Here is an 18359-nt window from a genome sequence, read left to right on the forward strand (position 1 = left end):
CCTCCTGTACCCCACTTTCCCCCCATTTGTTTCAAACTGATTGTACCTCACATTGTAATTGTTGTATTGTTTGCATTTATCCCATGCCTGAAAGCGCTGCGGAATAAGTTGGCGCCATACAAATAAAGATTATTATTAGAGATGAGCGAGCACGCTCGGATACAGCAGTTACTGCTCGGGGCAGGGGGAGATCTCTCTTACTCTCCCTGCCGCACCCCCCCCCCCCCCTCCCCGAGCACGCTCGGATACAGCAGTTACTGCTCGGGGCAGGGGGAGATCTCTCTTACTGTCCCTGCCGCACCCCCCCCCCCCCCCCGAGCACGCTCAGACCAGTAAGCAGTCACTCGAGAAGAGCGATGCTCGCCCGAGTAACTGCTGTATCCGAGCGTGCTCGCTCATCTCTAATTATTGGCATATTCTTGCTGGGCTGCATTCACATCAGCGATCAGAGTCTTTGTCGCTGAATTCCCTTTAGGTCCCGGATGAAATAGCTTCCATTCAGTTCTGTCATCATAGCGGTCCGTTCAGCCAGTCGTTCCTGCTCCTTGCTCAGAGCGCTGATGTGAGCAAAGCCTTAGGAGTGTAAGAGGAGGTATGAGCAAACCAAGCCTTCAGTTATTCACAGGGAGGAAACCACTAATATCAGCCCGGATCTGCCCAAACCTGAAGGATACTTACCCGAGGTGAGCTGAGTGCGATCCATGGAGGGGAAGGATTGTAGAAGTAGGCTGCCTTCACTCAGTGACGTGTTCAGACGCCACATTATTAGCATTTTGTTCTTGGGTTGGCATTTGTTGACATGAAAACATCCAGTATGTATAAAAAAGCCACCCAAAAATGCTGATAAAACCATAAACAATCATGACCCTTTGTAAAAAAACAGCACAAAAACATTCTGAAGCAAATGAGCTCCAATCCGTGCCGCCGAGCTGTCCCCATGAACCCGGCTGCTTCTGGTTACTGTAGTCGGACGTCCACCCGCTCCGCTAGAGAGTCCAGCAGGAGTAAGGACACCCTTGGGAGCTTTTCAGATTTAGCCTATATTGAGCCGAAGAAAAAAGAACAATAAATTCATTTTTACAGCAATTTTTTTTAACCTCTTAACCCCTTAGTGACGGAGCTTTTTTGTTTTTTTACTATTTTTTGTTTTTTCCTCCCCCCTTTAAAACATCGCAACTCCTTTATTTCTCTCTCCATGGCCGTCGCTGTGTGAGGCCTCGTTGTTTGCAGGACGAGTTGTATTTGTCAATGGTGCTATTTATAACTTACTGAAAAACTTTAAAAATATTCTAAGTGGAGAGAAATGGAAAAAATATTAAATTCCGCCATCTTTCAGTGCGTCTTGTTTATGCAACAAAAATGCCACGATAGCTTTATTCTAGGGGTCGGTACGATTACCACATTTACATCTTTTTTTTTTTTGCTGTACTACTTGAATTTTTTTTCCAAGATATGAACTTATTTTCTGCCGCCATCGTCTGCGCCCGATAGCTTTTTTATTTTTCCTTCAGCATAGTTGTACAGGGGCTCATTTTTTGCGAGACGTCCTGCAGTTTGTGCTGGCACCATTTTAAAATACATACGACTTTTTGATCGCTTTTTTTTACATTTTTTCTTAGAAACAGGATGACCCAAAAAGCGCATCCATCATACGGGGTAAATAATGCGCTACTTTGATATATCAGACTTTTATGGACGCAGCGATACCAAATACCTATTTTTGATTTATTATCTAGATTCTATTATTATAAATATGGCAAAAGAGGGTTTTTTTAAAAAAAAACAACAACTTTTATTACTTTTTTTAAATAATTAGTAAAACGTTTTTAAACTTATTTTTACCTTCTTTTTTAGTCCCCAGAGGGGACAACAACCAGAGATGCTTTGATCCCTCCTGCTGTATGATGTAATGCAGTAGCATTACATCATATGGCATTCTGACAGGCAGTGTATCAGGCCACCCCACGGGGACAGCTTGATAGGCGTTCTGCCATGACCGTCCTGGGGCCTTTCAGAAGGCCCCTGGCTGCCATGATACGAGCACTGCTCCCTGCGATCCCATTTAAAGGGTTAACCGTTCCGATTGGCCGCGTGGCTTATCAGGGCTGTTGCCGCTCGGTGTCAGCTGTAAGAAACAGCCAGCGCCCTCAATGTATCACTGCGCAATCTCCCTCCATACACGTCCTGCAGCCGCGGGACTTACTAACATTATAGGGCTGTCACTAAGGGGTTAAGAACGCAGCAGACTTTAGGGTTGGGACGTGGTTTGTGTCTTTTCGTGTCCACAGTGCCGTGGCTTCTATATTTTATTGCCCACAATGACGTACTTTTCAGTGGTGCCATTTCAGGGTAGAAACAACTTCTTGATTAACCTTCATCCATTCTTCCCGAGGGGACGGCGATTCCAGAATAGTTTTTGTGTTTTAACTATCGCCCTTTCCTGTGAGGCACAAATATCAGGTTTCCTCTGTTATACGAGTCATGTGATCACAGCAATACCAAAGCTATATAGTTTTTCATCTTTTATTACTTTTTCACAATAAAAGTACTTTTGAAGCAGTCATTAGTTTTTGTGTCGCCTCATTCCGGCTCATAACTTTTGTGTCTTTAACTGTATTCTTATTAAAAATTATAATTTACAAATTTTGTGAAAATATGACAATAAAAACATAAAAGAAAACTAATTTGTCATCACAGAGATGCAATAAATGCTCTCAGCAAATGGAGGGTAAGAAGCCAAAAATAAGGAAACAATAAACATATTAAAAAACCATCAATCAAAAGAATATAAAGGGAAACACGAGACAAGACCAAAGGTTAAGCACAGGACAGCTCCCAACCCCCGGATCATCCAATAAGTGTCTCCCAGTGGAGAATCGATCAAGCTTCTTCCGATCGAGAGCAGATTAGGCTCACATCCTTTATCCTAACCACGAAGTTAGGAATGGATGGCGGAGATGGCTGCTTCTAGTATCGCACCATCCAACATCCTGCAGAGTATGGAACATTGTGTTCTTACACAAATATAAGGGACAACGTTAGGGAGGTACGCTTCAGGTGATAACAGAACACGAAGCCTAAAGATTGGGTGGATGAGCTGACACAACCACAACAATCCCAGAAAATACGGAATACGTAACCCATCAACCAATCAGCGGAAGCAGAGATGATACAGTGGCGTTTTGTAGTAGTGCTGTAGCAGCAAGGACACTAACGCTGCAGCCTAATAGTTGGAGGCTAGACAGTTACGCTGTTGGCGGCTCATGCCGGAGAATCACTGATTGGCTTTAGAGAGGAAGACAAAAAAAGAGACTCCCAGTAATCTGAACATATTAGCCATCTCTGTCCTGGTCCTCCTTTTGATGTGGACTATGAAATAACTACGATATGTGAGAGCAGTAAGTATGTATCATCTTATAGGCTTCTGTCTGTTATATCATAAACCTTTAGCTGAGAGCATTCGACATTATCTTAGCCTTGCTGAAGTCGTACAAGAAATCCACACTGGTGACCCTGAAATTATCAGCACCGGTTTCCCAAGAAAATGTTCTGTTTTACTTCGCGCCGTAAACTGAGACACAGCACTAATAAAGACACTTCTAATCACATTTGTTGCTGTGTGTGATTTCTAAGCTCCTCAAGGATTAAGGCCTCATGCACATGGCATGCATGGAATCCCCCACGGTATCGGCCGTGCCCGGGGTGGTGACCCTGCGTACCTGTATGTGCAGGTGGTGTCCAAATGGACCTCTCTTCTTCTGGGTTCTCTGTACTGCAGATGGTCCGCACGGCTCGCCATCAGACATGCACAGTAGACTTTTTTTTTTCAAACTCCGCTTTTTCCTGCAAGATGGAGCATGCTGAGATTTTTCATCCATGAGTGGAAACCACAATTGGTTTCCTCTCGTGTACATGAAGAATCATTTTTCCATAGCATGCTATATCTGCAGGTGGACACCCGCTCCAGATTTCGCAGCAAAAATCCGCCCGTGGACACGAGGCCTGACTGTGAATTTGGCCACCTGAAAACTTACCAACTAACATTGCGCTAGCAGACATTAGGCTTGATATTAGAGAACAATCTTATATATGTGTATTAGTGTGGCCCTTAGCTAAAGATGATTTTCCTAAAGTTTACCTTTTGCTGCTCCCACCCCCTAATCCTGTTCTGATCAACAAAAAAACGAGCAGTACAAAACTTCAGCTCAATCAGCAAACTGCTGGGTGACCCCCCCCCCCATCACAAAAAATTTGTACTCCCAAATTCTGTGATGCTGCGATTTGAACTTCAGACCTTTCATATTTTCCACTTGCAAGAATCCCGGGCTGATGTTAATTCCATTCTTGAGGGTATCAAACATGGCCATAAATTTGGGAGTACAAATTTATGGTTCTGTTTGATACCCTCAAGAATGGAATGAACCTCAGCCCGGGATTCTTGCAAGTGGAAAATATGAAAGGTCTGAAGGAGGTCAAGAGGGACGTCCTCTTCCCAATCATAATTTTTTTCCTTTCTTTAAAACTTCATAAAAATTCAGAACTTGACTTGTAATAATGTCGCCATCCACTAGGTGTTGCTGCATCTCCTTCCATGTGCAGGTTCAGGATAGATAAACATAAAACTGTCCTGAGCTCAGTGGACTGATTCATGATTTATGTCTCACCTCTGTTTGTCTGTTGTTTTAGGTTTTGAGTGCAAAACAGTCTCAAATTTCTGTGTGTGAACATTTATTTAGATCAGGAGGAATATGTCGTCCCCCCCCCCCCCCCCTGCATCTGTATGTTATAATTATGTGCCATCCTAACTAGTTTCATTCATTAGCCTGACGAAGGGGGCGATATCCCCGAAAGCTGCTGGAACATCATGTATATTTGTTAGCCATTAAAAGGCCTCATATCTACAGGATGACTTGGTTTCTCCCATTGAGAACAATCACACTTCACTCTACTGGCGACTCCGGACCAAACTTTCTTTTTGTAGAAACCAGGCTGGGACGTCCACTCCAGCAAGAGAAATGCAGATTCTTGCAGAGTTCTTTTCCCTTTGAGGGGAGGAGAAAAAAATTTAAACTGCGGTCTTATAACCCTTATAGAGGAAAGTGAGGGACTTACATCGTAGAAGAAGGGGTTAAACCTCTTCCTAACATCCTGGAAGCTCAGCAGAGGTCACAGGGTCCCACACAAGATGACACTGGTAGTGGTTAGTTTATTCCATGAAGAAGAGGTTCGTACAAGTACAAAACTCCACAGACAAACAGGACATTTATGCACTTACATCCATTCCCCGCTCTGTACTGCTGGGAAGTAACTCCTCCCCTCACGCTGGATCACGTGGGCGTGGCTATAATATGTGTAGTCATGTGACGTGTCCCCTTTTGGGACGCACGCTGCATCTCAGCGCAGTCTATAGTGTAGAGTGCAATGTGCGACGCCCACCGGCGTCATGATGTCATGGCGCTCCTAGTGCGGTCACATTGTATTACAAGAGAAAAGAAGACTTTATGTGTATATTGACAAAGCGTTTGTTCAGTGCTACAGGCGTGGTCACAGAAGGAAGACTAACAAAGAGTTCATCAGCGCCATTGTATAATGTCCAAAGAGGGAAAGGGATGTTAAGTAACCTTAACGGGATAGTGAGATTATATCATGGAAATAAAACCCTTAGAATCCCTACATGAAGATACAAACTAGACTGAGGAGAACTCCTAAATGCATCCGTACGACGATAAGAGTACTTCTGGTCAGCGTAAATGACAATCCTATGTCTGGACTTATAATCGTATAATCGCCCAAAAAAGAACTTTAAAACCTCTAAAATCTTTATAATATAAGAGCAAGAATTCAACAAATGTCATTCAAACCATCGGGTACCAAAGTGTTCAGCCTGGAGATCCAGCAGATTGCTTTTGTTTTAAGGCACCGGACTTCACACTCTCGAGAGTCCAGATGCATCCTTGGCATGGACCTCCAGATAATGTTGTGAGACACTGTGCTGTGCGCATCAGTGGAAGATTAAGACGATGTTTAACCGCGAGCGCAATGTATTGATTGTTCTTCGGCAGCGGCCCGACCTACATAAATTGCCCTTGTCATCCACCTACCACGACTTACAGCTCCGGGTATACAAAACGATATTTCATTCTTTGGAATGCCGCCAAGAACGATCATCGTTAACGCCAACCATTCTCGGTAATCATCTCGCTGCTGTTTCTGCGTAGAAAGGTGGTGTTCACGAAATCCAAGAATGGTAGAGCAGGCGTCATCAGGCACTTCAGTGCTACCAGTTATGTAAAGCGTCTTGTCGAGTTATATATAAGGTGTACAGCGTTACCGGGAACCGTGACAAAAGTGCCGCCGCCGCTAATGGCAGTGTTACTTTTAACACAGAAAGGCCTGCATGCGGCATTATTGTGCAAATCGCATAACATAATTATATGTTAAATCAGTTGTAGCGCCGGTAACTCGGCAATAGAGATGTTAATTAAATTCATAAAACTCACCTTACTTTCCATTACTGGTGTTTACAAGAGATTATAAAGAAAACAACAAAAAAATATCTGAAAAAATGAATTTCCGGGCGAAAATGTAAAAACTTCATGGTTGATGAGAGTCGCCGTGCAGTTGTCTGATTAAGCTAGATTTTGCACAGACCATTTTTTGTTGATTAGAAGATAGGAAGGGGGGGGGGACCTAAACTTTTAGAAAGTTGGAAAATAAGGGTCACCCTAAGGCCGGCTTCACACGAGCGTGACGGGCTCCGCCGCAGAATATTCCGCGGCGAAGCCCGTCACGGCGCCCCCCAGAGACCCCATACTTACCAGCGGAAGATAGCGTGAAGACGCTTCCCCGCCCACCGCCGCCGCGTCATGTGACACACCCACCGTGTCACATGACGCGGCCGGCCGTGTCACGTGACGCGCCGGCCGCGTCATATGATGCGGCGGCGGTAGGCGGGAAAGCGTTTTCACGCTATCTTCCGCTGTGTTACAGCGGGAGATAGCGCGAACAGACGGCTTCCATTGACTGCAATGGAAGCCGTCAGCGCGTACACCCGCGGCAAATAGAGCATGCTGCGGGTGAGGACGGGAGATTTCACGGTGCGGAATTCCGCGGTGGAATTTCGCATCGTGAGCATTGTGCTATTAGGTTCAATAGAACCTAATAGCAGCGGGCAACAAAGCGGATTTTCGCCGCGAATTACGCAGCGTAAATACGTTCATGGGAAGGAGGCCTAATGTGTATATGCTGTGAAAAGCTGGAGTTACACACCTGCGGATCGCCAACCTCTCAGACCGGAATGGGCACCACACATGTAGAAATACTCCAGGAGACTTCAATTTATTTTAAATCTGTTCCCTGACAGTTTTATTCTACAGTATAGGAAGTTATATAGAGCATAAATACAGTCCAGGGTTCACACCAACCCCTACCCAGGGCATCTAGAGAGCATCCTCTTTCAGACAGGTAATGGGTCCCAAACTGGTCCGCACCAGATTTCAGGCTACCAGTCCTGATTGCTGCTCCTACAACCTGTCTCTTTCCCCCGGAATGTGGTAGGAACTGCTCCTTTTATCTTAGTTCCTGACAAACCCACAGGTATTTCCTCTCTCTGCAGGTATCAGAATGCCTGTCTAACACCCTCTGCAGGCCATTCTGTATACTGCACTCCCACATCCCTCTCCTTATGAAAGCTGTAGGCAGCATCACAGCTTTTGTCCGTCCAGGGTAAAAACTTCAGCTTTTTCTTCATAGCATTGATTTGTACTTCTAATTCTTTTTGAATTTTTCTCTTCTGCTCTTCAACAGAATCCAGACATGTAGTATTCTTCTCCATTTTTTTCCATATCTGACATCTGAGCCTGAAGTGTTGAAATTTGCTTTGACAGGTTTCTGTTTGTTTCTGCATCTTCCTCTAACTGCCTGAGGAACACATTTCTCTCACCTTCCATTCTCTTCAGGTGTGCACTAAGGCCAAGCCTCTGATGTGTCTCTTCTTGCACCAGTTTCTGAGACTCTTCAATCTGAGTTTCCAATTCTACCTGTAGTTTGTAAATCTTCTCAGACAGCTCTGCCTGCACTCTGTCATCTTCAGTGATTTTATTTGTAGCTCTTGAAGTTGCGTCTCTACTGCATTTCTCTTGCATTCAGGGTCATGCTTGTCTTCCAACAGCATCTTCATCTCATAGGTCAGCTCAGTACACTCACTTTCAATTTTTTTCGTGTTTTCAGTTTGCTTTAACCATTTGGACAGTTTCCCCATAACTAGAGCATTTTTCTGTTCAAGCTCCTGGATCTGGGCTTGATGTTTTTTAGCTTCCTCATCCAAGCTCATCTGTAGCTGGGACACCAGTCGCTTCTGGAGTGCATCCTGCGCTTTCTTAAAGTCCAGTTTTTTTGTGCTCAATTATCTGGGACTTCAATTTACCATTTTTTTGCTAACTGTATTTTCAACTCTGCAACTTGAATCTGCAAACCTGTAGTTTGGTTACGTGCATCTGTAGAAGCTCTTTCTAACTTGCAAGATGTCATCTCTAACTCTTGAGCTCTTACTTGCATTTTCTTACAGTCCTGTTCATACTGTGGAGATTTTGCCTCCAGACATACTCTGCGATAAGCTTCATCTCTGAGGTCTTGTATCTCTTCATTACCTTTTGAATGATATGCCTCATATTTTCTCACTTCTCAATTCTTTTAAGCCTTGTTCACACTGAATGGCTTTCTGTTCCAGCAACAACCTGTGATCAGCTTCAGTTTTAGCTAATCTTCTAAGGTGCTCATTCTCCTTTAAGACAGTCACACTTTATGTTTTCACCTGAGCGGCTTCTTTGAGAGCATCTTCTCTTTCTATCTGGAGTCTCGCTGCTTCCTTTTCTACTAACAGCCTTTGCCTCTTCCCCAAGTCATATAGGAAAGACTGAGATCAGTAGTTGAAGAGGTGCTTCCTGATGCACAGGCAGGATTCTGGCAAGGATGCGGCCCCCACCACCATAGTGCAAACCTGCGCTGGGCCGTGGAAAAAGCTTGAGAATACCAAAAGAATCTACATGGGCCTCATCGGTTACATTAAGTCTTTTGACTGCATCGACCATGACAAGCTAAGGTGCCCCCTACAAGAGCCGGGCGTATCGGCACATCTAATCAAGCTATGTATACCCTGGATGTTGAGAGGAGCCAACAGAGAAGTCCTGAATCATATAAGACCCGATATATGGAGGGAAGGACAAGATGGCCAGGCTCAGGCTCACGGAGGACAAGATGGCCGGGCTCAGGCTCACCGAGGGTCGTGAACAACTCAACGGCTAACGGAAAAGTAATGCAGAGAATGTACATTTCACACAAATATTAAGCCGTGGTGAGGTAAAACTCCAGTCCAGGTCTTCCTGCTGGACCCACTGAGGTAATCACTGGGACATAAAAGGCTGCAAACTCATGCAGTCGGGTCAGGAGCACATTGACCATGGTGGACTTCTGCTGTCTACTGACCATTGCTGCATGTTAGCAGTAAGTAAGGGAACTGCTGTTTAGTAGGTGCCTTGATGGGCAAGAGTTTGTTTTGCTTATTGCACAAACTGTATGTGCTGCCAGTGTTTGTGGTGATCACTGAGTTTTCTGTTATATTGCTGAATGCAAGAAAAATAAAGCAGTTTTGACTTTTACATGGACTGAGTAAGCTGCCGTGTCAACACTGACTCCACCCCCCACGCAGACATTGCCACATATTATATATATATATATATATATATATATATATATATATATACATACACACACACTCATTGTCTATACACTCCTCCCCTAGAAGGAGTGTATATATATGCTGAAAACCAGAGCCAGGCTCAGAGAGCTGGAGCTACTCCCTGAGAGAAGGAGAGTACGGCCACAAATCTCACATGCGAGGGTGCTTCCAGGCTGACACCCTGTGGGGTATGTGTACTGGCGCTTGGCCACTGTGCTGGTAGGGAGGTAACTACTGTTTAGTTAGTACCTTGACGGGCAAGCGTTTATTATTTTTCAGAGCTCTAAGTATATGACAGACATTGCCACTATATATATATACACACACACTCATCATCAGTAATATCCCTCCCCTAGAAGGAGTATATATACATGTAAACTCATTGTCAATAACATCCCTCCCACAGAAGGTGTGTATATATATATTTATTCACACATGCTAGCTTTTGCCCACAACTTTGTCCACATCAACGAAGTTCATATTACGCTTTTTAGATGATACAGATCTTAACTATCTCCATAATTATTATGTTTCTATCGTGTCGCTAATTAACTGTTATAAACTTTTATCGTTCTTTATCATATATCTTTGGTTTTCACTATACAAACCATTCCCCTAATCTCCATCTATAATCCTTATTAATGAAGGACCTCTTTGTAAGGCCTCGTTTACATGAGCGACATTACATCGCTTGTCTGTGTGATATCGCTGCGGTTTCTCTTGGTGATACCGCGACTTTGTAGCACCACATACGAGGATTTTCGGGAGCGGGCTTGAAATATAAGCTCTACCCTGAAAATCAGCCATAGCCAATGAAATAAATTAAAAAAATAAGTATACATCACCTCTCCCACGCTGTCCGGGGTGCTGCCACAGCTTCTTCATCAGCCAATCACAGCCAGCGCTTCCAGGAGGCGGGGATTTTTCAATCCTCAGCCAGAAGATAATGAAGAGAAACAGTGCCGGGACCCATGGAGAAGCTGCTGCGGCATTGGGTAGTGCTTGTAAGGTGATGTATGTGTATTTTTTTTTTCTGCAGTTAGGGTTTAGGCTATGGCTTTGACAGTAGGAAAGTTGCGTGATACTGCTCAAAATCACATTTTCGTGTGATACAATGCAACAGAGAGGAAGGCTCCATATGGAAACATGGGCTACAAAACCTCACGAGTCACGTGCATATTGCCGAACCCTAGAGGTTTTTGTACCGTGTTGTCGCATGCTGCAAAATATCACATGTGTAAAGGAACCCATAGGAAAGCATGGGCGTCACATACATGCGATTTGTAGCTTTGTAGCAACGCTACAAAATCGTGCGACTTTGTCACCCGTGTGAACGAGGCCTAAACTACATTCATACTATTACCTTCTGGTGAGAGGATCACCAGACTGCTAGCAGAACTCACTTTGGAACAGCCACATAGAACTGACCATGTAAAGAACGGTTCTCCATCAAGTCTATTCCAGCTAGCTTCAATGATTACCTCTGCCATGGATCGTCATTGTAAAGCAGAGGGAAAACTGCAGACTTTTGAACCCAAACTGATGTCAGAGATGTTGGGATACACCTTAGCAGTCAGTTCTGTAAGAGATGTCACCACTATGGCTAAACTTGGCATTATGATGATCTTACCTTCACGTTTAGAGTTTTCTCCAACTCCTATTTTGAGTAACATCTCTAAAAAAAAATGCCCATCGGAAGCATCACCTCTTAAGACAACTCTCAGATTTGTTATTACGGCAAACTTCTGAATACGAGGCCACAAATATGAAGATCTGGCCATGACTGGTAAAGTTTGCCGACAGTGTTTGTGCAAACCATTATTTGCTGTATGATATGCTATTGGGGTCCAAATTCAATTGTTAGAGGTAAGCTGAGCTCAGGAGACTAACATTGTGTGGGAGGTTTTGCAGCATGGGATGTGATCCAAAGTAATCCATTTATTGAGTGACAGGTGACAGTTTTTATAGGGTCACATGTTCAATTACAGTAATTCAAATCTATTATAATTAATTTGTTACCATTGGTAAAAGAACATAAACAAAATATAAATATAAAAGATAAAGAATTTAACATCTAAAAATTAAACACAAAAACCACGCAAGTGCAGAAGAGGGTTATTCAGCTGATATTTAGTTGATGATGTTCTATGGACCGCAGGTTTAATTTCTTGGTATTTAGCTGCTCCAGCTCTATGAACTTTGGGGTTATTCTGTTGATAATTAGCTGCAGATTGAGATGCTTACCCCTAGGTCTCTAGACATGCCGTTGTCAGTGCCCAAACTAAAGCTGGAGTCATCATTGAAGACAACCCAGTTCTACTCTGTAGCAGTTACGTTTTGTTGTTCATGACACCACTGCAAAGAAAGGCAACGGTGGGTGTCACAGGCAGTATATGTAATTGGGCAGCGTGAGACCAAATGTCAATCATTCAAGCTCCTGGAAATGGTTTTGGCGCTTGGATGTAATGATGGCACCCCCTGTCTCTGGATGGTGAACAACGAAACAGTTGGAGCTGCTAACGCTTTTCAGATGATCCTCTCTACTCGTGGTCTGTCAGGGGTGTCCTGAGCCCAGTCACCTTGTGTGATCTCAGCCACTGGTCTCAACACCTCCTTACAATCTGGTCAGATGCTCCTCTCTACTGGTGGCCTGTAGGGGGCGTCCTGAATCCGGTCACCTTGTGTGACCCCATCACCTGGTTCTATCAGTCTGGTCAGATACTCCTCTTTACTGGTGGTCTGTTGGGGGCGTCCTGAGCCCGGTCACCTTGTGTGCCCTCACACATCCACTGGTCCCAACATCTCCTAACAGTCTGGTCAGACGCTCCTCTCTACTGGTGGTCTGTTGGGGGTTCTGAGCCTGGTCATCTCGTTTGCCCCCATCCACTGGTACCAACACCTCCTAACAGTTTGGTCAGAACGGCCCGGTGGGGGACAATACATCAATACGACCATCCAGCTTCTCACATCCCAATAATGCGCCCCTTCTTAGACTCTGGTAATGGGGTGAAATCTTTTCTCTGCATTGCAGAGGCATCTAGTGGTCAACAAGCTCCACACAAGCAGAAGAAGAGGTCACTACACACAAGGAGCCTCCGAGAGCCTTTTATAGGCCAAGGTGGGAATCACTCTTAGGGATCCAGGTAGTTTATCTAATCACGCTACAACTCTAACCAGTTGCATATCTGTCTGAGATGGATCTGCATGCCAAATATTGCAACAACTCCTGCCTGAGAATTTGCTTAGGCCATGGATCCCATCGGCAGAGCAAAGCACCATTCTGAATTTAGCCATACAAAAACGTGCATTCTAGGACCAAGTCTGAAGGATCCTATAGATTGTGTTTTCCAAAAAAGGCCAAGCAGTTTGCAACAGTCTGCAGAAGCAGCTATCCAAGTAGCTTCCTAAGCTGCTACAGAAGTGGTAACACAGCTAACTAATCAATTATCCACTCAGCTAGCTGCTCAGTCTATGCCTCTGTCTTCTGTATCTGCTTCTGAGCCTCAGCTACCAATGACACCATGCATTGATGGAGACTAGAGATGAGCGAACGTACTCAGTTTGGGTGTTTTTAGACCGCTTTTTCCGAGTAACTGACTACTCAGGCGAAAAGATTCGGGGAGCGCCGGGGGTGCGCAGGGGGTTGCAGAGGGGAGTGGGGGGGGGGGGGGGAGAGAGCTCCTCCCCGTTCCCCACTGCTACCCCCCGCTCCACCACGCCGCCCCCCGGCGCCCCCTGAATCTTTTCGTCTGAGTAGTCAGTCACTCGGAACAAGCAGTGCTCGAGTCCAAAAACACCCGAACCGAGTACGCTCATCTCTAATGGAGACCTGAAGTCATGTCAAGGATTTTTAAATCCATGTCAGATACATTTTGCACTTTAACCAGAAGAGCTTTCTACCCGCCAAACAAAGATAGCATTTATTATCTCCCTGTTGTCTGGCGAAGTGCTAGCCTGGACAATTCCAATATGGAGGTGCCAGAGTCCTATGACTACTGATCTTTAGACCTTTCTGTCACTGTATTTAAGGAACCAGGCAGAGTATCTTCTGCTGCTTCTGCACTTCTACAACTGCAACAAGATTCAAGTATAGTCAGCTAGTATGCCATTCAGTTTCACACACTGGCTGCAGAGCTGGAATGGATTGACCAGGTACTTGGGGCAGTGTTTTACGAGCAGCTATCTGGCAGAATCAAATATGAGCTGGCTGGTGGAGATCTACCTTAACCTCTGGAGGATCTAATCTCCCTGGCGTCCAAAATTCATGCACGTTTTAGAGAACATTTCAGGAGAGCTTTAAACTGCAAAACTATACAGCTAATTAATGCATTTGAGAACCTCGCTATTAAAAGTGGAAGAGAAAACACAGACAAAAATTTCAGAAGGAAAGTAGAGGAACAAGAGACCCCGATCACAAACTAACAAGTTTCTACACAAATGCACAGAGCATGGGAAACAAGCAAGGAGAATTGGAGCTCCGACCACAGGAAGAGAAATATGATGTCATAGGCATCACGGAAAGTTGGTGGGATGATACACATGATTGGATACAAGGCTTGAAGGATACAATGTATTTATAAGAAACAGACCTAATAAAAGGGGAGGAGGTGTTGTGTTGTATGTTAGGACAACATTCATCTCCACCGAGATTCAAGCTTCAGAGCTGGGAGTTCTTAGAAACTGTTTGGGTAAGAATACAAAGAGAGAACAACAGAAAGGACACCATTGTAGGCATTTACTATAGGCCGTCTGGACAAGCAGAAGATATGGAGGAACTCTTTCTACATCAGATGGCCAAGCTCTCAAAGAAGCCCAACATAGTGATCATGGGAGATTTTACCCATCCAGACATTTGTTGGGAATCTCTTAGGTAAAAGTAATGGATCCAACAAATTCTTATCCACTCTTGTGACAACTTTATCTTCCAAAAGGTCAAAGAGAAAACAAAGAGATCTGCTATCTTGGACCTAATTCTTACCAACAGGGGGGAATGGTTGAGGAAGTAAGGGTGGCTGGGACCTTAGGAGGCAGTGATCATGATATCCTTGGATGTTGGATAACAAGGGGAGGAAGACCTGAGAAGACTCAGACCTCAAGGTTGGATTTCAGAAAGGCAGATTTTAATGAACTCAGAAAGAGGAAGAATCCAATGGCTGGATGTTCTTAAGGACAGAAATGTCCAAGAAGGTTGGGAAATATTGTGAAATGAGATTCTCAAAGCACAATTGTTACCAATCCCTAAAAGAAGGAAGAATAGGAAGCATTTAAAGAGACCCGGATGGATGAACACAGAACTTGTACACATGTTATAGAGGAGGAAAAAATGTTTATCAAATGGAAAGAGGGGAAAATATCTAAAGAAGAATATAATGGAGTCTGCAGAAACTGTAGGGCAAGTGTCAGAAAAGATAAAGCTAATAATGAATTGAGGCTGAACAGATGCCAAAAGCAATAAAGAAGGATTTGGGGGTGTGAGGGATTAGCGTTAGGATCGGTAGCAACCTGGGCATAAGCAGTCAGAGACAGTGACACACGGGATAAAGTCTGTAGTCCAGGCTTTGCCTGGGTTTATTTCAGTGCAAACAAAGCAAAAACAGGCCTTAACATCAGGTCAACATAAAGTAAATCCTGCTCGTCTGAGCACTTACTAGACATAGATCACCCCTGTCTATACTCTTGCAAAGCAAATGCTTGTTGCGCACAGCCAGCCAGGCTCTCAGACCTGCAGAGGTCTCAGCTCTCTTCCTCCAGGACCTGTAGGCCCAGGCTTTATAAGGCCTGGTACCAGCCTCACCTGGTACGTGGGAGTGGCTATCCCACCCTTCGATTTGACCACTCCAGGAAAAGCCAGCTCGGATTATGTGGCTTGGAGCCACTTACACACTACAATGTGTCAGTAACTTAGTGTTACTGACACCCGACTGCCGGCTTCCTCCACTGAGCCCAGGCTGCTCGGTGGCACATATCTGCCCAAGTGCTCCCTAAAGCCGCATGGGAGAGCATCCTAGGCGAAATGTAACGGCCCTCCAGCACTTTGCCGGTCACTGTCTCACATACCCTCCTCCTCTGTTCGAGCCTGTGGGGTCGGACACCTTTAGGTGCCATGCAATGCATCTTTGACAAGGCATCGGCATTGCCCTGTAGCTTTCCTGCCCTGTGTTCAACAGAGAAACTAAAGTTTTGAAGTGTCAGGAACCACCTGGGGACTCTCTGTTTTGCCTGTGACATCCAGGTTAAGGGGGAGTGGTCTGTGATCAGCCTGAAGTGCTGACCTAGAAGGTAGTATTTTAGGGATTCAAGGGCCCATTTGATGGCTAGGCACTCCCGCTCAACTATACTGTAATTTTTCTCTGGTGGCGTGAGCTTCCTGCTTAGATAAATCACGGGATGTTCCTCTCCCTCTACTTCTTGGGACAGAACTGCTCCCAGTCCCACATCGGACGCGTCTGTTTGGACAAGGAATTCCCTTTTAAAATTGGGTGTGACCAACACTGGACGTCTACAGAGGGCCCGCTTTAACTCTTGGAACGCCTTTTCTGCGTCAGGGTTCTACTTGACCATGACTGACTTACTGTTCTTGGTCAAGTCTGTTAGGGGCGCTGCTATGCTAGCAAAGTTTTACACGAACCGCTGATAGTGTAGGGGGATATGTTTGTAAGGGTATATGTATATATCGCCATATGTTTTTTTATGCTTTTATACCTGTATGCAAGTTCTATGCAAAGTTAAAATGAGAAAAACTTATATGTCGCCTTACATCAGATATTCCAAAAGTTTGCAAGGCTGAGAGAGATGTGTCCAGAAATTCAGAGATGATACAAAACCGGACACAAAGGCCGTGTACTTGGCTGTTTTCCCAGAGGCGCCGTATCAAGATAACGACTGTTCAACTACGTATATAACTTTCACTGTCTCAGCCGGAAATCCGGACTTTACATATATGGTTATGCGGTGAATTTGAGCCAATGAAACCATTAACCATTCCTAGTTATGTGACCAAAGGGTATAAGACCCCATGTAATCTGTAATAAAGTGCGCAGCTATTTCCCCCGTGTGAGGAACTATACCAGACCTCCGTGTGTGGTGTCTCTTCTTTACCGCCGGCAGCGGAGGATTGGGGTGGGCCTGATTTCTGCTGTGCGCAGAAATTTCCCTGACAAATGGCGCCCAACAAGGTGGGGCGGTAAAACCGGAGCCGTGCAGCGCAGTCCACCCGGATCCACGCCACAGGGAAGCCGTCCTGCTGCAAACCGAGCCTGATCAACTCACAGAACTCCAGGTAAGACCGGCATATATTTATGTTGTGTTTTACGCTGAGAGTCTTGCAGCAGGAGGGACTGTGTGTTTTGTGACCGGACGGGTTGGGTTAAGAGTTCTACACGGTAACTCGTGGGCTTCGGGTTTGCCGTCACGGACCACTGACCGTGATAAGCGCACCAATCGCTCACCCAGGAACTAGTCATTAGTCTATTTGTTGCTGAAGTCCATAGTGTTTTTAACGATAGTGGAGATTGTTTGTTGTATCTGCAGAAGTTTTTTCTCTTTCTTTTCATTTAGTCTCATAAGAGGAGGGACCCTCGGTTGTTTTTCCAACTAACAATTTGATTTAAGAGGGATGCATTTTGTGAGACAGGCTTCATAGGAGAAGGGACCCTCGGTTGTTTTGCTCTATATATGGAGCTAACGATTTGATTTCAGAGGGATGCATTCTGTGAGGCTGGTTCCATAGGAGAAGAGACCTTCGGTTGTTTTGCCAGTATATAAGGGCTGACAATTTGGTTTAAGAAGGATACATTCTATGGAGCGTGTTATTATTATTGTTGTTCTAATATGCGTAAGACCTTATTAAAGAAGACGGAGCCCCTCAAGGGCCGCCGCCGTGCGGATGCATTGGTGGAGGAGAGACAAGGGTCCCAATTTGTAAACTGTTAGAAAACTCTTATGAAAATGTGTGACATCGACCCGCACGGTAGATTACAATATAGGGACTGGGAGGAGGTCTTTAGGACCAAGAAGGGCGCTTTGAAAGACCAAGGTTTTCTAGAAAGTGCTGAAGTGAGAAGCAGAGAGACAGTCAGAGAAAGTTAAGTATGTGCACGTATTAAGAAAGTATCCGTAAGTGAAATGTTGGAAAGTACAGTAAGTGATCAAGAGGGTGTCGGGAGAGTGTCTACTGAAGGTAACATTGGCAGTTAGGGAGGGAGAGAAGTATGGGGAACAAGCAAAGTCGAGAGGAAAGTTACAAAGCATGTGATTTGTTGGCAAAGACAGAGGAAAAGGTGTATAATACTAGATAGATATAGATGTATGTGTGTGTGTATATATATATGTATATATGTGTGCAAGTGGTTAACTGAGCTTGCTTTTAGAGGGAAGGATTGTTTACTTGAAGCTGCAGCTTGTGTCTAGCTTTCAAGGTCCAGCGATAACAAAGCGAGAGCAAATGCAATACTAACCCTGGAAAGTAGCCTTGCTTGCTGTAATGGAATGAATTTATACTGTCTTGAGAAGGCAGGAAATATAGCAATTTCTAAGGTATATTCTTACTGGGTTCTGAGGTCACAAATGGACACGTCTTGGTCTCTTTCATACAGGTATAAGTTATACCCCACTCACATCCTGT

At 44.7% G+C, this 18359-nt stretch overlaps 1 protein-coding gene across 3 annotated transcripts in view; it reads right to left on the bottom strand.

The window, feature by feature from the left end:
- The window catches only part of LOC136617486 (zinc finger protein 84-like), a 522213-nt gene that overhangs the window by 339948 nt on the left and 163906 nt on the right, over positions 1–18359 (bottom strand). The gene's annotated exons all lie outside the window — the stretch shown is intronic.

Source organism: Eleutherodactylus coqui, chromosome 1 (genome assembly GCF_035609145.1).
Source record: "Eleutherodactylus coqui strain aEleCoq1 chromosome 1, aEleCoq1.hap1, whole genome shotgun sequence".
Lineage (NCBI taxonomy): Eukaryota > Metazoa > Chordata > Amphibia > Anura > Eleutherodactylidae > Eleutherodactylus > Eleutherodactylus coqui.